General features: G+C 35.7%; 1 protein-coding gene and 1 pseudogene across 1 annotated transcript in view; both read right to left on the reverse strand.

Annotated features, from left to right (window-relative positions):
• SLC30A7 (solute carrier family 30 member 7) overlaps positions 1–20608 on the reverse strand; it is an 86468-nt gene that overhangs the window by 22809 nt on the left and 43051 nt on the right. The gene's annotated exons all lie outside the window — the stretch shown is intronic.
• LOC128773871 (receptor of activated protein C kinase 1-like) lies at positions 7741–18750 on the reverse strand (annotated as a pseudogene).

The raw sequence follows: 20608 nt of genomic DNA on the forward strand, positions 1-20608 counted from the left end.
TCTCTTTTAAATGTGGACAATCTCAAAATTTCCAAAGTAAAATCCCTTCTAGTTACAGCTGTAGGAGACAGAGACAAAAGAAACATATATTTCAAGATAGGCAGAAGTTGAAATGTACCTTAAATATTAGTGATATTTCTTTTTTTTTTTTTAAGTTTTGTTTTTATTTAAGTAATCTCTACATCTGATGTGGTGCTTGAATTCACAACTCCAAAATCAAGAGTCATGTACTCCTCTGACTGAGCCAGCCAGGCACCCCCCAAAATTAGTGATGTTTCTGACAGGTGGAAAGGAAGAGGAGACATTCAAAGAACAAAGACAATGAGAACAGAGAGGATGCTTGTCTTCCTCACAATTCCCAAGGAGGCCTAGTAAAGTGCTGGTTCCAAAGTCAGCCCACAATAAATACTTGTTGGTTAAATCAATGATAGATAAGCAAATATTAGATGTTTTAGAATCTAGATTAAAGATAGGAAATGGGCAGAAGGAAGCAATTACGAGACTGTCCCCACACGTTAAGTGCACAGTGATAAGTACTTGGATAATGAAAGTAAGATAGGAACAGAGATAACTAGGAAAATTAAACAGATATGGAAAGAAATAACTGGTGTCTAACTGGATGTAGTGAAGAAATAGTGAAGTGACACCAAGGACAAGTCCAAAAGACAAAAAGCATGGAGGGAATGGCAGTAGTGAAGATGAAAACTCAGTGTAGACAGGAGGTTAAGTCACATTCAAGTGAAAATATTCTTTAGTCAGATTAAGAGCTAAGTACGAATAATTAGATGCCACCTTTAATTCCTTCTTCTCCCTTTAAACCCCCATGCTCTAAATCACTAAGTTCTCAAGATTTAACATCCTAAATCTCTCTTGCCTCCATCCTTGTCATTCTACTACACTTGTCTACAATAATCTCTACATCTTCACTTGGATTATTATAATAGCCTCCTAGCGGGCCATTTTTGCCTCTAGTCTTACTTCAAGTCCATTGTGATAAGCAGCTTCAAAGATGGATCCCAATGGCCCATGCCTCCCTACTATTCATGTTCTTGTGCAATCCCCTACTCTTGAGTGTGGGCTGGACCTAGTGACTTGAATACAGCACAGCAAAAGTGGGACATGGCACTTCTAAAATCAGGTTAAAAGACTCTGGCTTCCATCTTGTTCGCCCTGCTCTCTTACGCTCTCACTTTGCTCACAGCTGTCATGTTGTGACCTGTTCTAAGGAAAGCCCAAGTGACAAGCAACTGAGGGATACCTCCTTGGAGGAACTGAGACCCTCAGTCCAATAGCCCAAAAGGAACTCAGTACTTTCAACAACCACTTCAGTGAGCTTAGAAGTGGATTCTCCCCCAAATGAACCTTAGAATGACCGTAGCCCTGCCTGACACCTTGCCTGCCATCTTGTGAGTGACTCTGAGCCAAGGATCCTCACTGACTATGACCAGGTTCCTGAACCAAAACTATAAGATAATGCCCATTATTTTAGCTACTAGGTTTTTTTTATTTGTTACGCATTCTTAGATAACTAATATAACCACTCTTTTTAAAACTATTAGACTAATCTATCTAAAATCAGTATCTGACCCTATTATCCCTTCCCCATTAAAAAGAAATCCCTTAAAAGCTTCCCCACTGCCTAGGGGATTAAATGTAAGCTCTTCAACATGGTATATTTTTGGATCTGCCCTGCCTAGCTTCACATCCTATCAATCCTTGCTTCACATTTTAAGCCCTCAAACCAAACATACTTGCACTTTACTTTTAGCTGTTTCTTCTTTTCATGCTTTACTCATGCTGTCACTTCTGCCTAGAGTGTCCCTAAACTGCCTTGTAGTCTGGCTTCTATTCCTTCTCTAAAATCTCAAGTGTCACCCCTTCTAGGGTATATTTCCTGATCCCAAACTGTTCTTCTCTCAACTGTACAAAATGTCCTTTCTGTGCTCCTTAAAAAAAAAAAAAAAAATCTGTGCTACCTATGGCAACGTTAGAGCAACTGCAAGTGGGGTTAAGGGTTTTTACAGCAAAAGAATATTGGTTATTCCTTCATGTAACCTGAAGAGCAGTGTCTGTTTCTATCTACTGTGCTGTTATTATTATACAGGTGAGGATGCCCTGGGTTTATAAAAAAGGCAAAGAAAAACATGTTGGTAGACTCACAGGCTACAATTCAACCATTATCACATTTTTCTTTCCCCTCTCCATCATTTCTCAAGAAAAAGAAAGGATCAGTCACAGAATATTTTTACAAACTAACTTACAATTTTTATGTTTTCCTACTTTCCTTACTGTACTTTTCAGAAAGTGAGGCACAAAAATGGTTCTGCTATAATGAAAGTTTGAGAAAAAAGGTTTTTTTTCCTATGTACCTCTTAGAACCACACAGAAAAATTTAGCTATTTTGATCATTTCTTCTTCAATCTTTATCCCAAGGAACTGCTAATAATGCCTAAAGATATTTCAGGTAGAAAATGGACTCATGATACTTGGGTTCTAATTCTGCTATTAAATAACTCTGGACAAATTGAATAGCCTTCCAGAGCACCAATTTTCTCATCTGTAAAATGAGGAAGTGGATTAAATATCTAGGCAATTCCTTCCATCTTCATTTTTCATTCCATAAGTCAAACTACAAGGAATACTAGTGCAAGAATATATTTGGAAATGAAAGAAAATGTTACATATATATGTATACATATATATACATCTGTATATATGTATATCAAGCATCACAAAATGAGGAGAGATCTACTTGGCAAACTGATTTACTCCTGCAAATGGATTTTATTAAGCAATCAATATGAATAAGCAACTATTGAACTATTTGGTATCATATTTCCTAGAACTAGATGGAATCTTACTCTAGATTTGGAAATGATGGTCTAGAACACCAAAGGAACTTGCTGAAGGACACAGCTAGTGAGTAGGAGAGCTAGAATAAAAAGACCAAGACTTTGGACTCCAAATTCAATTTTGAAAAGTTCAAGTCAACATTTATTATATGCCTACTATGAGCCAAGCATGTGCTAGGCACTGGCTTTATTTAAACGATAAATAATACACAATAGCTACTTTAATGGAATCCACAACTTTTGAAAAAGCCTATAGAGAGGTCACTGGAAATCAGGCAACACACACTCATTCAGGGCCCAGCATTTGGAAGAAGGTGCATATGAATGGAAAACAACTAGAGACGATGCCTGTATCCATTTTCATTTCCCATGAATGTTTGGTGAACAGTTTTCTTTATTAATGTGTTGGTAACTTACTTTTAAATATCCCTTTTAAAATAGAGAAAAATGGGCAAAAATAGAAAAGATTACAGACCTTACTGTAGCAGAAGGCAAACACTATGAGCAATGATATTATTAAACAGCAGATGTGAAACATCTTTTTGCAAATGACTTTTAAAATATAATGTTTTAGGGGGCGCCTGGGTGGCTCAGTCGGTTAAGGGTCCGACTTCGGCTCAGGTCATGATCTCACAGTTTGTGGGTTCGAGCCCCGTGTCGAGCTCCGTGCTGACAGCTCAGAGCCTGGAGCCTGCTTCAGATTCTGTGTCTCCCTTTCTCTCTGCCCTTTGCCTGCTCACACTCTGTCTCTCTCTCTCAAAAATAAACAAACATTAAAAAAAATTTTTTTTAAATATAATGTTTTAGAATACCTAGGCATAGTCTAGTTTTTCTAATTTTTGTGTTAGCTAAAACACAATAAGTAAGAGATGACTGAGTCTAATCTATAATAATCCTTGAAGAGATCAGCCTTAAAACCTTAAGGACATTTCCCCAACACAGTCTCTTAATAAGGCACCCAGAACAACCATCTACAAATTTATCCAAACCTTTGTTCAACTTTTTATGTCTATATTCCATGTATGTTGCTTCCCAAAGCCAGCTATGCCTTGCTATCACATTTGTTTAAAAAAGAAGGAGGAGGAGGAGGGGGGTGGGAAGGAAGGAAGGATGGATGGACTAGTATTTCCTCTTTTCTCATAAAATTAATTTATTCACATGTGGCTTAGTTTGAGGATTCTAGAACTGGTGAAGAAGTTCCATGATCACAGATAACACACTATTAGAATTAACAGGGAATTTAGAAACCATTTACTTTAACACTCAATTTAAGAATCATAATGCAAATAAACATTTAATAAAATTAATTTTAAAATAACTAAATAAAAGATATCAATGATATAAGGAAATAATATATAACAGCGGGGTTTTTTTTGGTAAGGGTCAATGAGGTGTTTACTGATTTTGCTACATTATAAGATTTGAAATGGCTGCCTGCTTCAGTAGAAATTTAATAAAATGTTTATATTCAACAGCAGCAAGCATTTCGCCAAAGCACATGGATGTGTCACACTAATTCTGTCTAACAGGAATTCTAAAATCATGTAAGGATTTCAGAGGTAACTAGAAGTAGGTCATGAAACTGTGGAAGAGGGAGAAAGGTACTTGCTAAACCTTTCAGCAATTCAGAACCAAGGTCAATTTCTGTAACAATTTCAAAGATCATAAAAATGTAAAAGAAACTTGCAGAAACTTTATTTTTGCTTTTTAAAATTGTGTTTAGCTCAGGAGTTTGCATCCATATTTTTCTGATTAACTACTGTAATGGGAAATCATAAAACAGATTTTAGCATGGATCTATCTACCCATAATGAAAGGATACTGGGAAAAAGACAAGCTTAGCAAATTCCTGACTGAGCTAACACTTAGAGCTTCATCCAAACCCAAAGAGGAAGCATTTGGAAACAATTAGAGGTTCACTTCTGGTTGACTAACTCAATTCTAACTTTAACAATGAAACACCATTTTCCTAACATATATAAAAGGCATGAGTCATTAGGTATATGAGTTTACCAGTAAAACAGGGTAATGGTTTTATTCTTCAAAAGCTGAAGGTAAATCAAGTTTATAATCATATAGTCATAAACATAAAATTAATGTGAAAGTTTAAATGCTGGCAGATTAAATAAGCAATAGTTATTACTCTTTATTGCCAGTAACTTTGCAAATGAAAATATACTCAAATCTTACTTTGGAAGCAGCTTTTAGTGAAAGTCTCACCATTTCAACAGTAAATTATCTAGCCATAATTATGAATAAGCCAAACAAAATAAAAGGGTATACATTATGAAAACTTCTGAAGAACAGACTAGTGATAATCATAATGCTTAGCAATAAAAAATTTCAGAGGGCTGAAACTATTACTTAGATCTGAGAATAAACACCTATAATAATAATTAAAACATAATTACTGATTCAACTTTTTGAACTGGCTTATGGGCTCTGTCCTTGGGCATATTATCAGGGGTTCTTATAATCTACAAACATAGAAAAAGATAGTTGCACTTTTTGAAGAACCCATACATTGGAAGGTCTGGTATTTGCCACACACTTGAAAATATTTACTGGACAAATAGCCAAAGAAAACTGACCCCAAATTGAAATGTACTCTATGTTTCGACACAGTAGTCCTATGGCAGGCTGTAAATATGCAGTCATATTTGCCTAAAAACAATTATTTCATACGGATGAACAATTACCTTAGTTAACCCAGAATTCCATAAGCCTAATATAGAAGAGATAATCCCAAACCACAGGGATTGTGGTGTACCTTATAATTATACAGAATTTCAAAACCTATGGCTTAAATCAATGCACATTTACAGAGTACCTACTTTACTCAATAACGGTTGATAATAAGATACCCTAAAATATGCCTAGAACTCAGAGCCAAAGTCATGAAAAGGTCATCCTTTATTTCTTAAACTTCTGGAACTTAATTATAACACCTAATGCATCTGGTCTTTGGACCAAAAGCACTAGTAAATACTGCCAAATCAGTAAATAATTAGTAATGTCTTTGTTTAGACAACACCTAATAGTTTTTAAAGTCCTTTCGTAAATTTTTTCTAATTTGATCCTCACACCAGCCTTAAGTTAGTAACCTTAAGAAAAATATCCCATTTTGGAATAATCGAATGTCAGATGCAGAGATCACTCAGGCCAACTCTCTCATTTTACAGAAGAGGAAACCGGCTCAGAGACGTTAAGACAACTCGCTCTCTGTTACACACTGCGAAGAGGCAGAGTTGGATGTGCTGATTCTAACACTAACGCTCTCTGCACGGCACTGTGGTGCCTTATCATGATGAAGTCCTCCAGGGTCAGAGATCATGGCATGTTCTTTTTATTCCCAGTGCCCAGCACAGTACTTGGAATATAATAAGCACTGAACACATATCTGCTGAATGTTTAATGTGTTTAAAAATTTTAACCACTAGTGGAAGATAATAAGAATATAGAATAGCCCTTGTTTGATGTGACTTTCAACCCGTCAAAGTAATAGATAAATAGGAAAAGAATAAAGTTGCCCTCAACTTAGTTATTCCCCAGAAGAATTTCTATAAATAGAAGCAAAAGTTTCTTATTCTCTGTTCAAGTACAGGTGAGAAAGAATGACACTTCAGCAGGAGCAATTACCATTCCCAATTCTTGATTTGTAATTTCTTAATACAAGTTATTTTCTTCATTTTCATGAAAAAGAAACTAAAATCACACCAGCCATATAAGAAAAAAAATATTAATGATCTATTAATTATCTATTCTGTATCCATAAGGAACAAAGGTGTAGGTAAGGAAGAAAAATGAATGCAAATTCACACTGATATCCTGTCAAGAGGTTGAGAATTGGGACGAGACAATAGAATCAATGAAGTAAGAGGACAAAAGTTCTACAAAATATACAGTTTGAGAAGACTTTTGAGAAGACTGAAAAAATTCACCTTATTTGTATTAAATATGGTAACATTTGTATCGAAAAGATAATGTGATCTGGAAGAACCGCCCCACTACTTCTGTAACCCATTTAAAGCTGTAGCTAGGCTAGGATGGGCAAAAGCAAGAGATAACGTACTTCAAGGAAATCTGCATTTAAAAAAAATTTTATTATTGGAGACAGAGAGAGAGAAAGGACAGCGCACAAGCAGGGGAGAGAGGCTGAGGGAGAGAGAGAGAGAATCCTATGCAGGCTCCCCATTCAGCACAGAGCCCGATGTGGGGCTCAATCCCATGACCCTTGGATCATGACCTGAGCTAAAAATCAAGAGTCAGACGCTCAACCAACTGAGCCACTAGGCGCCCCCATTTTTAAAACAGTATAGAAGTGAAGACACAGGATCTTGTTTAGAAAAACCAAATAAGATGGCAAGAAATAGTGATCACAATTATTAAAATCAAATTAATTATCATTCAGATAGCTTCAGTGATCACAAGTTTTAACTGAGAACAAAAAGGCCTTGTGGTCAGCAAGAAAAATCCAAAAGGAATAGAACCAAAGTGCTGATTATCTCTAGGTTAAACAAAGCTATTAGGAATCTGAGCTAAAATGGGTCTGTCTGGTTTAAGTTAAAAAATGGTATACCTGTAACTGATTCAATCTATGTGGTATTCAAACCTTAACATTTCCTCACCATACAGTGATAGAGCTTTGCCTCTAGATGGCTGAGTGTGTTCCTCTGAAGAAATCTAGCAGCCAGGAAGGATACCACAGAAAAGTAGAAAAGGGGCACTGTTAACATGCACCAACTCCTGTGCCCTCCTAAATGATGGAGGCAGTCCATACAATGAACTGTATTTCTTTTATTCTCTCCTTCCTTTCTCTTTTTCCCCTAGTTGATAATGAATGAATGAGGGTCAGTTAAGGGCGGGGAGGCGGGGGAGGGGAGGAGGGAGAGGGAAGGACATGTTATCATCAAAGGAGAGAAACCATGTAAGTGAATGGTGCCTGCTATCCAACAGCATTCGTTTGGGGAAGGAAGGTAGGCAGGCAATTAACACTCATACAATGCCTCCCATTTTTTTGCCAATTTGTTCTAGACTTTAGATATCTTAATCCATTTAATCCATACATAGCAAATTATGAGGTAGGTATTACTATTAACCCCATTCTAAAGATGAAAAATTGAGGAACAGAGAGGCTAGGTGACTTGCCTAAGGTCACACAGCTAAGTGGTGAAACCAGGATTTGAACCCAGGCACTTTGGCTCCATAGCAAATGCTCTTAACCACTCTGCATTATTTCCTCCAATGAAGTCATCAAAGTGGCTTTGCTAGCGATCACAAAGTGCCTCTGCCTGTAGGAGAGTTCTGACTTTAGGAAAAGCTGATCTTCAAAGCGTACAGGATGTCTGGACCACAGAAAGAAATTTAAAAGCTCAGGAAAAGATGAGCAGTAGTAATGATATGAATGTTACTGCTGACTGGTATTGTCAAAATTTGAATAGAAGCAAATCCCTAGTTACCATTATGGACCCATCTTCAATGATAACTTCCAAAGTCACGTGTTTGTGAGAAGTAAACCAAACATGGGAAATACAGAGCAAAGGCAAAAGGACCTTTATTTAATTGTTTACCCAAATTAAACTTTTAAAATACCACTGTGAAAACAGACCTTTTATTGAATATCTCAAGGTAGGTTTCTAATTGCTACATTATGTTGCATGCTGACTACATGAAAATACTTAGCTGCTGAGACAGGGATAGAAATCATATTTTGCAAGCATTAATTAAGCAAGAGAACAGAGTAACTTAAGTGCAGGCTATAGCTAGTAGAGGAGAGTTAGAAATTGACTACACACAAATTAACAATGAACATTAAAATTAACCAAAAGGGACTATTATTTTTTTTTTTTGGCAACAAATGAAAAATAGTAAAAAAAGAGTAAGAGTGAATGAGTGAATCAGAGTTGAAAAAACTTCATGTGGTTTCCATTTTAAAAATTTACTTTTACTTTTTGAATGAAATCTTACCATTTGTAACAATGTAGATGGAACTGGAATGTATTATGCAAAGTAAAATAAGTCAGTCAGAGAAAGACAAATATATTTCATTCATATGTGGAATTTAAGAAACAAAACAAATGAACATAGGAGAAGGGAAGGAAAAATAAAATAAAAACAGAGAGGGAGGCAAATCATAAGAAGCTTTAACCATAGAGAAAAAACTGAGGGTTGCTAGAGGGGAGGAGGGTGGGGTGATGGGGTAATGGGTGATGGGCATTAAGGAGGGCACTTCTTGGGATGAGCACTGGGTGTTATATGTAAGTAATGAATCACTAAATTCTACCCTGAACCTCCCCCCGCCAAAAAACAAACAAACAAACAAACACCCAGAAAACAAAGCAAACAAAAAAACTATATGAGGCACACAAGAATGAAAAATAACAGTGTTTGAATTATAAATATATTGCTACCCAAACAGAACAAATCCAGAATCCTTCAAAGACTAAGAAACAATACTTTACCCACTTTCCACTCCTGGAAGACACTGTAATCCATATCGATAACTGGTCCTTGTATATGATGCTGACCACCTTTTAGAGTTTAGAAACGGTTTACCTTTCCGTTAACAATTATAATCTGTTACATGAGATCAAGTCAGACAAAATAACCCCAAGAAAACAAATGCTTACAGATAAGAAAAGGTTGGTAATCGCCCCTTGCTTCCTGGAAGAGTCCCCTGCATGTGATGTACTAGAAGTGCAAGACAAAGGAGCCTGATAGAAATGTAGCTTTACCACACAGAAAACAAATAGGAAAGTAGAATTTGCCATTTCAGGGCAAGAGATACAGATATAACAGTATCTTGTAGGAAGATGGAAATTGCTCAGAGGCTACAAACCAACCTGTTCTCCTTACAAGGAAGACTTGTCTAACTCCACCAGAGATCCATTTCCCCTTCTTCTGGACAAATGCCACTTTCTGAATATGTTCCTCCTCTTAACAGAATGCACAATCAGAAAATAAAGCAAACTAAAAGTGAACTTAACAAAAGCACAGCCACCTCATGAATGCATGAAAACAAAACCCATGAAAACTTCATGAAGATTAAATGGCTAAGAGACTGCTTCCGATTTTTTTTTTCCAATGGCAGAAATAAGAAGGAAAAGTTTTGTTATGTTTTAAATGCTTGGGATTTTTAGTAGACAGTCTATAAATATTTTTTATTTTAAAAATTTACTTATAGTTTGTATTGTATTTTTTTTACATTTTTATTTTAATTCCAGTTAGTTAACATACAGTGTTATATTAGTTTCAGGTATACAATATAGTGATTCAACAATTTTATATATTCCTCGGTGCTCATCATAAGTGTACTCTTAATCCCCCCACCCTAATTTTTTTAAAGGCTAAAAGTGTCAACAATTCCAAAGTCAAAAGTATATCTAAAAAAATATATTCAAAGTCTCACTTCTAATTCCTTCTCTCTGCCTAGAAATAAACATATTATATTTGCTTTAGGTTTATCCTTGAGTTTCTTTTGGAAATTTATAAGAAAACATGCACATTATACATGTATCTCTTCTCCTTCTTATAAGAAAGGTAGCAGTGCTACCTTTTACATGTCTTTTACTATACACCTATACAGCATGTACTACATTTCAAGTGTTTTTTTTACATTTTTTTTTAAGTTTATTGATTTATTTTGAGAGAGAGAGCGTGCACAGGTAAGGTAGGGGCAGAGAGAGAGAGAAGGAGAATACCAAGAAGGCTCTATGCTGTCAGCACAGAGCCTGATGCAGGGCTCAAACTCACAAACCAGGAGATCAGGAGTCGGACGCTTAGCTGACTGAGCCACCCAGGTGCCCCTCAAGTTTTTTTCTTTTTTTTTAATAATGTATCTTGAAAATCACATATTACCACATAGAGGTCTTCCTCATTCTTTTTTTATTATTATGATAAAAAACACATAACATTAAGTTTATCGTCTTAAACGTTTTTTAGTAACAGGAGTGTTAACTTCATTGTGCAAAATTGCTCTGTAACTTTTCATGCTGTTACACTGAAATTCTATACTCATTAAACATTAATTTCTCCTCCGCTCTCTTCAGCCCTTGCCAACCACCTTTCTACTTTGTTTCTATAATTTTGACTACTTTACATATTTCATCTGAATGGACTCATATTGTTTGCCTCTTTTGGATTGGCTTATTTTGTTCAGCATAAAGTCAAAATTCATCTATGTTTTAGCACATGACAGCATTTCCTTCTTTTTAAAGACTGCCTACCCAACACATTCAATGTGTGTTAAAGAGAGACTGCCTTTTCCCCACTGTAGAGTCTTGGCACTCTTGCCAAAAATCATTTGGTTATATATGAAAAGGTTTATTCCTGGGCTATTTATTTGTTCCATTGGGCTATGTGCCTATCTTTATGCCAGGATCACATAATAGCTGTTGCTTTGTAGTACATTTTAAAATGTGGAAGTGTGATGCCTTCTTTCTCAAGATTGTTTTGTCTAGTCATGGTCCTTTGAGATTCTATACAAATCTTGGGACTATTTTCCAGCAAAAAAATGTCATTGGGATTTTAATAGAGAATCCATTGAATCTGTAGATCATTTTGGGTAGTATACACATTTAAACAATATTAAGTTCTGATCCATAAACAAGAAGTCTTTCCTTTTTCTTATCTTTTTTGATTTCCTTACCAATGTTTTGTAGCTTTCAGTGTACAAGACTTTTATTTCCTTGGTAAAGTTTATTCCTAAGTACTTTATCCTTTTTGAGGCTATAATAAATGGAATTATTTTCTAAATTTCATTTTTGGCTTGGTCATTGTTAGTATTTAAGAAAAACAACTGAGTTTTCAGTGTAGATTTTGTATTCTGATACTTTGCTAAATTCTTTTATTAGCTCTAACAGCTTTTTGGTGGAATCTTTAGGGTTTTCTACATAGAAGAACAAATCATGTATGAACAGATCATTTTAATTCCTGATTAATTACAGGAATTAAATTAATTAAATTCCTGATTAATTAACTATTAATTAATTAATAATTACAGATTTTCAATCTGTATGCCTTTATTTCTTTTTCTTGTCTGATTCCTCTGGCTAGAATTTTCAGTACTATGGTGAATAGTAGTGGTGAAATTGGGCATGCCTATTTTGTTCTTGAGCTTAGAAGAAAAGTTTTCAGTCTTTCCCCACTGAGTATGATGTTGGTTTTTATATATGGTTTTTATTACTGAGGTAGTTTCCTTCTTTTCTTAGTTTGTTAAATGTTTCCACCATGAAAGGCTGTTGAACTTTATCACATGATTTCTCTGCATTGATTGAGATGATGTCTTTTTTCTTTCACTTTGTCCATTTGATATGTAACATCAATTGATTTTCATGTGTTGAACCATCCTTGCATTCCAAGTGTAAATCCCACCTGCTCATGATGTAAGACACTTTTAAAGTGCTGTTGAATTCATTTTGCCTAATATTTGTTTAGGATTTTTGTGTCAATGTTCATGAGGAATATTGGTCTATAGTTTTCTTTTCCTGTCCTGTTTTTGTCTGGTTTCAGAACCTGGGTAATTCTTGTCTCACAAAATGAGTTTCGGAGTCTCCTCTCCTCTTTAATTCTTTGGAAGAGTTTAAAAAAGAATTGGTTTGAATTCTTCTCTAAATGCTTGGTAGAATTCACCAGTAAATTCATCTGGTTCTGTGCTTTTTCCTGTTGTTGAGAAGTTTTTTATTAGTGCTTCAATTCTTTAATTACTGGTTCCTCACTAGTTATAGGTTTGTTCAGATTTTTTTATTTCTTCATGATTCAGTCTTGGTAGGCTGGACATTTCTAGAAATATATCCATTTCTTACACGTTTTCCAATTTGTTGGCATATATTATTCATAGTAGTTCCTTATATTTCTTTTTTATTTATGTGATATCCATTATAATGTCTCCTATTTTGTTTCTATTTTAGATATTTGAGCCTTCTTTCTTCTTAGTTAGGGTGTCTAGCTAAGGGTTTGTCAATTTTGTTGATCTTTTCAAAAAAACCAATTCTGGGTTTTGTTGACATTTTCTGTAGTTTTTCTACTCTCTATTTCACTTATCTCTGCTCCAATCTTTATTATTTCCTTCTTTTGCTGACTTTCAGTTTAGATCTTCTTTTTCTAGTTCCTTATGACGTAAGGTTAGGTTGTTGACTTGAGTTTTTTTAAATGTAGGCATTTATCACTACGAAGTTCCCTCTTATTACTGCTTTCACTGTATCCCGTAAGTTTTGACACGTTGTGTTTTTGTTTTCATTTATCCCCTGATATTTTCTAAATTCCTTTGTAATTTCTTCTTTGACCCACTGGTTGTTACAGTATGTTACTTAATTTCCACATAATTTTGGATTTTTGTGTTTTCCTTCTGCTAGTGATTTCCAGTTTTATTCCATTGTGATTAGAGAAATATTTTGTGTAATTTTAATCATCTAAAATTTGTTAGGACTTTTTTTGTTACCTAACATGTAGTCTACCTGGGATATTGTTCGTGTTTGCTTGAGAAGAATGTGCATTCTGCTATTATTGGGTCGAATGCTCTGTATTTGTCTCTTAAGCCCAAATGGTCTACAGTGTTGTTCAAGACTACTCTTTCCTTATTGATCTTCTACTTGATTGCTTTATCTGTAACTGAAAACGAGGTACAATGTCCTTCTTTGCCTTTTGTTGTAGTTTTTGTCTTAGAGTCCCTTTTCTCTGATATAAGTATGGCCACTCTAATCTCTTAAGGTTCCTGTTTGCACTGAGTATCTTTTTCTACCTTTTCACTTTTAGTCTATAAATTTAGATCTACAGTGAATCTCCTGTAAGCAAAACAAAACTGGATCATGTTTTCATTTGTTTTTTTAATACTCATTTAGCCAGTCTATGTCTTTTTTTTTTTTTAATGTTTATTTATTTTTGAGAGGGAGACAGAGCGTGAACAGGGGAGGGGCAGAGAGTGAGGGAGACAGAATCTGAAGCAGGCTCCAGGCTCTGAGCTGTCAGCACATAGCCCAATGCGGGGCTCGAATTCAGAAACCGTGAGATCATGATTAACCGACTGAGCCCCCCAGGCGCCCCCAGTCCATGTCTTTTAATAGCTATGCTTAATCTGTTTACATTTAAAAGTAATTACTTTAAATGTAAGGACTTGTATGAAAGGACTTACAACTGCCATTTGTTCCTTGTTTTCTGTCTTTTAGCTTTTTGTCATTTTTTTCTCTCTTCTTCGTGTTTCACTGATTTTCCTATAGTGACATGTTTTGATTCACTTCTCATTTCCCTCTCTGTATAAATATCCTATAGTTATTTTCTTCGTGGTTTCATGGCATGTGACAAGTTGTTGCTTTCAAGACTCTCACTTTACATGTGACATTTGACAGTATAGTTATGATGTGTCTCAGTGTATATCTCTTTAGATTTACCCTAGTTCTTTTGAGTTTCTTGAATTTGTATATCCATTTCTCTTCTTAATTTTGAGAAACTTTTGGCCATTGTTTCTTCAAATAGATTCCCTGTTCCTTTCTTTCTTTACTTTCTGAGACTCCCATAATTTGTATATTGTTTTTCTGGTCCATAAATCTCTCAAGCTCTCTTCATTTTTCATTTTTGGGCTCCCCTGCTTCAGTAACTTTTGAAAGTCCTATGTTCAAGTTCACTGATTCTGTCTTCTGTCTGGTCAAATCTACTACTGAGTCCTGACAGTGAATTTTTCAATTTTGTACTGTTATTCTTTAGTTGCAGAATTTGTTTGGCTCTTCTTCACAGTTTCTATCTCTTTGTTCATACTCTCATTTTGTTCATGCATCATTTTCCTAATTTTGTTTACTTGTCTATCTGTGCTGTTTTTTTTAATTTAATTAGGTATCCTTAAGATGGTAATTTTGAATTCTTTACCTGTCAATTCACATCTCCTTTTTTTTAGATTTGGTTTCAGGAGATCTAATTTGTTCCTTTAAACATATTATAGTTGGCTGTTTCTCTGTAGGTCTTGTTTTTTGTTGTTGGGACTTGGGGATCTGAAGAATCGACCAACTCTTCAGACTTTGTAGTCTGGCTTCATACAAGGACGGCTTTCTCTATTCAGCGTGCTAGAGATTCTGGACACCTCAAAGGTCTTTTCCAGGTATGTGTCCTCTATGTGTTTTTGCAAGTAATCTGTCCTATTTGAAGATGTTTGCTGGCTTCTGCTCAGGAGCTCTCCCTTGTGTGTCTGTAACATTGCCAATGGCTGGCTACACGAAATCACAGTACAGGGACTCCATCTAGTGCCTGTCTATGGTACTGCAGACTCTAATGCACTGTTGCTGTTCTCAGGGGTGCTCAAATTGTCACCCTGTTTCTGTCCATACATGCATACAAGCAAGAATGACACTCTCAGGCAGCACCCCATACCCTGCAAAAGCCAGCTGGAAGTATGTTCAACTCCTTTTCCTCTCCAGGGAGAATATGGTAGTTGGAGTTTTCCTTGCAAAATGTGTGAAGGGTCGGGGTAGAGCGGGAATGTGCTAACGAGAGTGGAAAGTATCACCTATTTCCTACCAAGCCTCCATGTAGTTGGCTTCCCACTAGCCTGGGGTGCAGGAACCCTTGAACCAGTTTCAGGATTTCTACAGATGTATTTTGTCAGTTTGTTGTGTTAAATTTCTGTCTCCAAGGAAGAAAGAGAATCTAGCACTTCCTATCCTGCCATCTTGCTGATGTCACTGCCCTCCCCCAACTTATTTTAATCATGCTTGACACTGTCAATGTTCTTTCTGCAGAGATAATACCATTCTCATTTCTATCAGCAATGTTCTGCCTATTTTACCTATAGTCTTGACAAAAGATAATGCAAACTTTGACTATTTATCCACCTGATAGATAAAAGGTGGTGTCTCAAGGTAGTTTTAATTTGCATTTCTTTTTAATGAGTGAGGCCAAACTACTTTTATATGTTTAAAAGTCACTTGTATTTCTTTTCATGTAAATTAAATGAACTTACACTTTTGCCCATTTGTTTATCGGCTATTAGTCTTTTAATTTTTTTTAGGAGCTCTCTCTATGTTAGGGAGGTTAGCCTTTCAAGTTGTAAGTGGCAAATACTTATCAGTTTATTACACCTTCGACTTCACTTTTGTTTTGTTTTTGTTTGTTTTTTAAGTCAGAAAACCAGTGTTTTATTTCTAAAGCTCTGCCATATGTCTCCAGAGGATGCCAATGATCACCTGCCACCCTGTGACACCAGGCTGTCCACACAGCCAGCAAACAGAGTCTGGCCATCAGCAGACCAGCCCAGAGAGGCAAACTGGGGTGGCTCTGCCTTGCTGCTGGAACTGATAACGTTCTGCTTCAGTTCATCTACAATGATCTTGTCTTCCAAGTCCCAGATCTTGATGTGGGAGCCCATGGCAGCACAGAGTCAGTATCAGCTAGGACTGAAGCATGGCGCATGAGGATGTCCCCAGCACCTCGCATATAAAGGGACTTGTCTTCATTGAGGTCCCACAGCATGACTTGGCCATCCTTGCCCCCAGTAGCACAGAGGGATCCACCTGGAGTGCCACAGTGTTTGGGGAGCCAGTGTGGCTGATAGGATTGGTCCTCAGCTTGCAGTTTGCCGGTCCCACACTTGACCGACTTGTCCCAGCCACAGGTGACAATGATGGGATTGCTGCTACTGGGTGAAAAGCACACACAAGACACCCACTCCAAATGGCTTTCATCCTGGACAGTATATTTGTATACACACCGTGTACTCCACAGCTTGATGGTTTTATCTCAGGAGCCAGAGACAATTTGCTGGTTGTCAGAGGGTAAGGCCACACTCAGCACATCCTTGGTATGGCCTACAAATCTGTGTGTGGTGGTACACGTTGTGAGATCCCAAAGACAAAGAACAAACTGAGAGAGCAAACTGGCCACGTGAGGAGACGACCACATCACTAACAAAGTTGGAATGACCCTGAAGAGCATGCTGTGGAATGCCCTCATCCCTGGTCAGCTTCCACACGATAATGGTCTTATCTTGAGAGGCAGCCATAGTTAGTCTCATCCCTGGTCAGCTTCCACATGATGATGGTCTTATCTCGAGAGGCAGGTAGCATCATGTCCAGGAACTGGGGAGTGGTGGCGAACTGGGTCACTCAGCTATTGTGGCCTTTGAGGGTGCCACAAAGTGTCATCTGAACAGTCATGGCAGCAGTGTGTGCAGGTGTCACTGTGTCAGCAAGAATGGAGTTGGACAGCTCAGAAAGACTAGCACCACAGCCACTCCTGCCATGGCCCTGCTGAAGAAAAGAGCTTGACTTCCTTTTGATGCTTTCTTTTCCATGTCGAAGTTCTTTTTCGTGTAACTTAATTCATCAATCTTTTTTCCTACTGATTCTAGTTTTGAGCCATAGTTATTCCCCTAATATTCTCACACTATAAAATAATTCAGACATACTTTCTCCTAGTATTAGCATGGTTTCATGTTTTGAGAGCTCTAATCAATTTGGAATTCATTCAAGTATATATAGCATGAACTACAGTTCCAAATTTATCTTTCTCCAAAGGACTGTCTACTTATTAGAGAGCCCATCTTCCCCCCACTGATTTGAAAGGCCACTTTTATCCTTACTAAATTTATATTTGCACATAAATCTATTTCTGGATTTTCTCATCTGCTCCATTAGTTTGCTTCTTCAGGCACCTCACTATTTTAATTATAAAGGCTTTACATTTTTTTTTCCCCCAGGGTTTTCTTGGCCATTCCTCCTGTTTATTTTTCCTTGTAAACTTCAAGATCAACTTTTACTACCACCCTCCAGAAAAAAAATCTGTTGGTATTTTTATTAGAATAGTTTCAAGTATATAAATAAACATAAGAGTTGACCTGTTTATGATGGTGATTCTTCAAAAACAAGAGGCTCCCTGTTCAAACCCATTTGAGTTTTTTAAAAGTAAACTTTTCCTCACACAAGTTTTACACATTTTATCTACAGACTGGATTTTGCTTATGTATAAAGGGTATTAATTTTGGGCATCAATTTTTTATCTGTGACCTTACTAAATTATATTTGTCACAGTTTTTTCATTATTTTCATGAGCTTTACAGAAATAAAATCATAGATTTTACATAAAAGAATAATCCCTTCTCTCAAATTTTTAAGTCTCAAATACTCTCTTATGTAAAGTTATTAGCTAATGATCACTAATACATTACTACACGTCCTCTGCTCTTTCTCATATTTCTAAGACTGTCTGCCACCCTTTCTTAACTAAAATTCCAAATCTGAAATACCAAAAACACACAAAATAATTTGAGTGACTATTTCTGAATTCCCCCAAGGATAGTAACATAAGTAATACTTTTCTAGATATATAGGTGACAAGTTAATACTTACAAACAAATGAATGCCTTAGGGGATTCTTTCCCAGAATGCTGGTTGAAAAAGGCTGTTAGACTAATTAGTATTTATAAATGCTCTCACTATGGTTTTATATATGATTAAAAAATACAATTATTATATAATAATGTTCCCATTTGTTCAATTTTACAATACAGATACATACGCAAACAAGTTAAAATCTTAAGAGACTACTTACTTCCCCCAAGAAGTACAGTTCATAAATTATAACTGTTTGATAGCCCAGCCACAAAGGAAATTATTAGGCAACACCCAAAACCATTTTTGAAAAAAAATCTTCATGATTTTTCATATATAGGAGTATTTTAAGATATGGTAGCTTCTTATATGTTAAAAAAAATGCTACTTTTTACTTAATATAGTTCACAAATAATTGTCTATTTAACCACAGAATCCACAAGATTTATCAAAATCAGTATCTACTCCAAATCCTGTATTAATAATGATGATCTTCTATGATTTAGAATTTCAAGTTTATAATTTTGTTTTCATTAATGCATACTCTTTTTCATTTTATATCACTATTTATGGCCATAATTGTCATTTCTAAAGTCGAGTTTGCCTCTGCAATTTGGGGGACTTTTTTCTTCAAATTGTAAGAAACAAATATATTACTTGAAAAACTTTTACACCTAACAAAAAGATAATTTCTTTTGTGTAAGTTTTTCTGTATATTTACATATGATCATGGTAAAAAGGTACAAAGCACTACAAGGTGGTAACTCTGAGCTGCAGAAAATGGATTAAAAAAAAAAAAAAATTCCAGCACAGCTTCAAAAAATACCACACCAGAAACAAAGATTATTTCTGCATCCTGTTTATGTATATTTTCCCATCATGCATAAGTACCTCTTTTATTTAAGTGAATTAAAAATCAAGCTACAGATCTACGTAAAGGGCATCACTTTTACATAAATCACAGTATGATTCAAAGCTATAACTAAGTGGTCAGATTTCTGACGCTAAGTATGAATCCACTTTCCATTCCAACTGAACTACTGAGAAAAAGGGAGAAAGACGACTCTGAAATCTGTTATAAGAAATGTATTTCAGAAGATAAAAAATTACACTCTCACTATTATACTCAATCTCCTACTTTTCATTGGGAAACAAAATTCATCACAGCACAACTCAGTTTCACTGAGCAATTTATAGCACCTTTTGCCTGTGTTAGAAAATGCTGAGAGAAAAACTGTCTTTTTCTAAGAAATCACTGTCACTGTGAAAGTGAAAACGGAACACCGGGCAGCTTATAAGAGAGAGATGTCTATTTCCACAACATGTTCTCAATCAAGGAATATTTAGTTCCAGAAAACATATGGAGCCCTATTATTTCTTTTGCTCTTGGTGAATTGCAAATATATATAAGAATGAAGGGTAAGGAAAATTACTTCTCTATACTCTATTTTGTTGAGTCTATAAGAATTTTCATATATTTCCAAAATCAGCTTTGGATAACTAGGCAAACTTTTAGCCAATTTGAAAAACATCTCAAGAATGTTCTACTTACAACTATTTCATTATCATATGAACTTAAAAGTAAATTAAGGTTTTTTTTTTTTTTTAGTTTATTTATTTATTTTGAGAGAGAGAGAGTAAGTGATATGGGGAGGGGCAGAGACAGAGGGAGAGAGCCCAAGCAGGCTCCACACCATCAGTACGGAGCCCAACACAGGGCTTGAACTCATGAACCATGAGATCATGACCTGAACAGAAATCGAGAGTCGGACGCTGAACTGAGCCATCCAGGTGCTCCAAGTTTGCTTTCTTAACATAAAAATAGACAACTAGAATGTTTTTATTTTGTCGTTTGGAGCGACTTTTTTTTTAATTGCCCTGCATTTTAAAAAGTTAGGTTTTAAGGTAAAGTCAGAAATATTAGCTTGCCTTAGAGACATTAGGAAAGAAGCACAATTTTAAAATTGCACCACCACCCCCCCAAAACCAAGTAAAAAATAAAATTGTACCACTTCCCCACACACACGTGTGTGTGTGTGTACTCTAATTAATTTTCCCCTGATACATGTAAAAAGAAATATACACCTTAGATATAGACTCTTCATAATAACGAATCATTCTATGTGTTGCCCTGTACCTTGTTTTATTTATTACCATTGAATTAAGGCCTTGCTACCTAATAAATCATTACATCTTTCATCTAGAACCTTTGAATGCTCTAATACTGTGACCAAGCTTAACAATCAGCATATAAAGTAGAAACTCAATGTAAAAAAAAGGTCTAAAAATGACTGTAAAGAAATGCTGTTAACAGTGGTAATGTGACCTCTAGGTGTTGTGATCCTGACTGATTTTTCTTTACATCTTTATATTTTTCATCATTTTCCAAACTTTTTATAATGACTATGTATTGTTGGAAAAAAATTAAAAAAAAATTTTTTAATGTTT

The sequence above is a fragment of the Panthera pardus genome, unplaced genomic scaffold (assembly GCF_024362965.1).
Source record: "Panthera pardus isolate Hobbes unplaced genomic scaffold, ASM2436296v1 HiC_scaffold_11, whole genome shotgun sequence".
NCBI classification, from domain to species: Eukaryota; Metazoa; Chordata; class Mammalia; order Carnivora; family Felidae; genus Panthera; species Panthera pardus.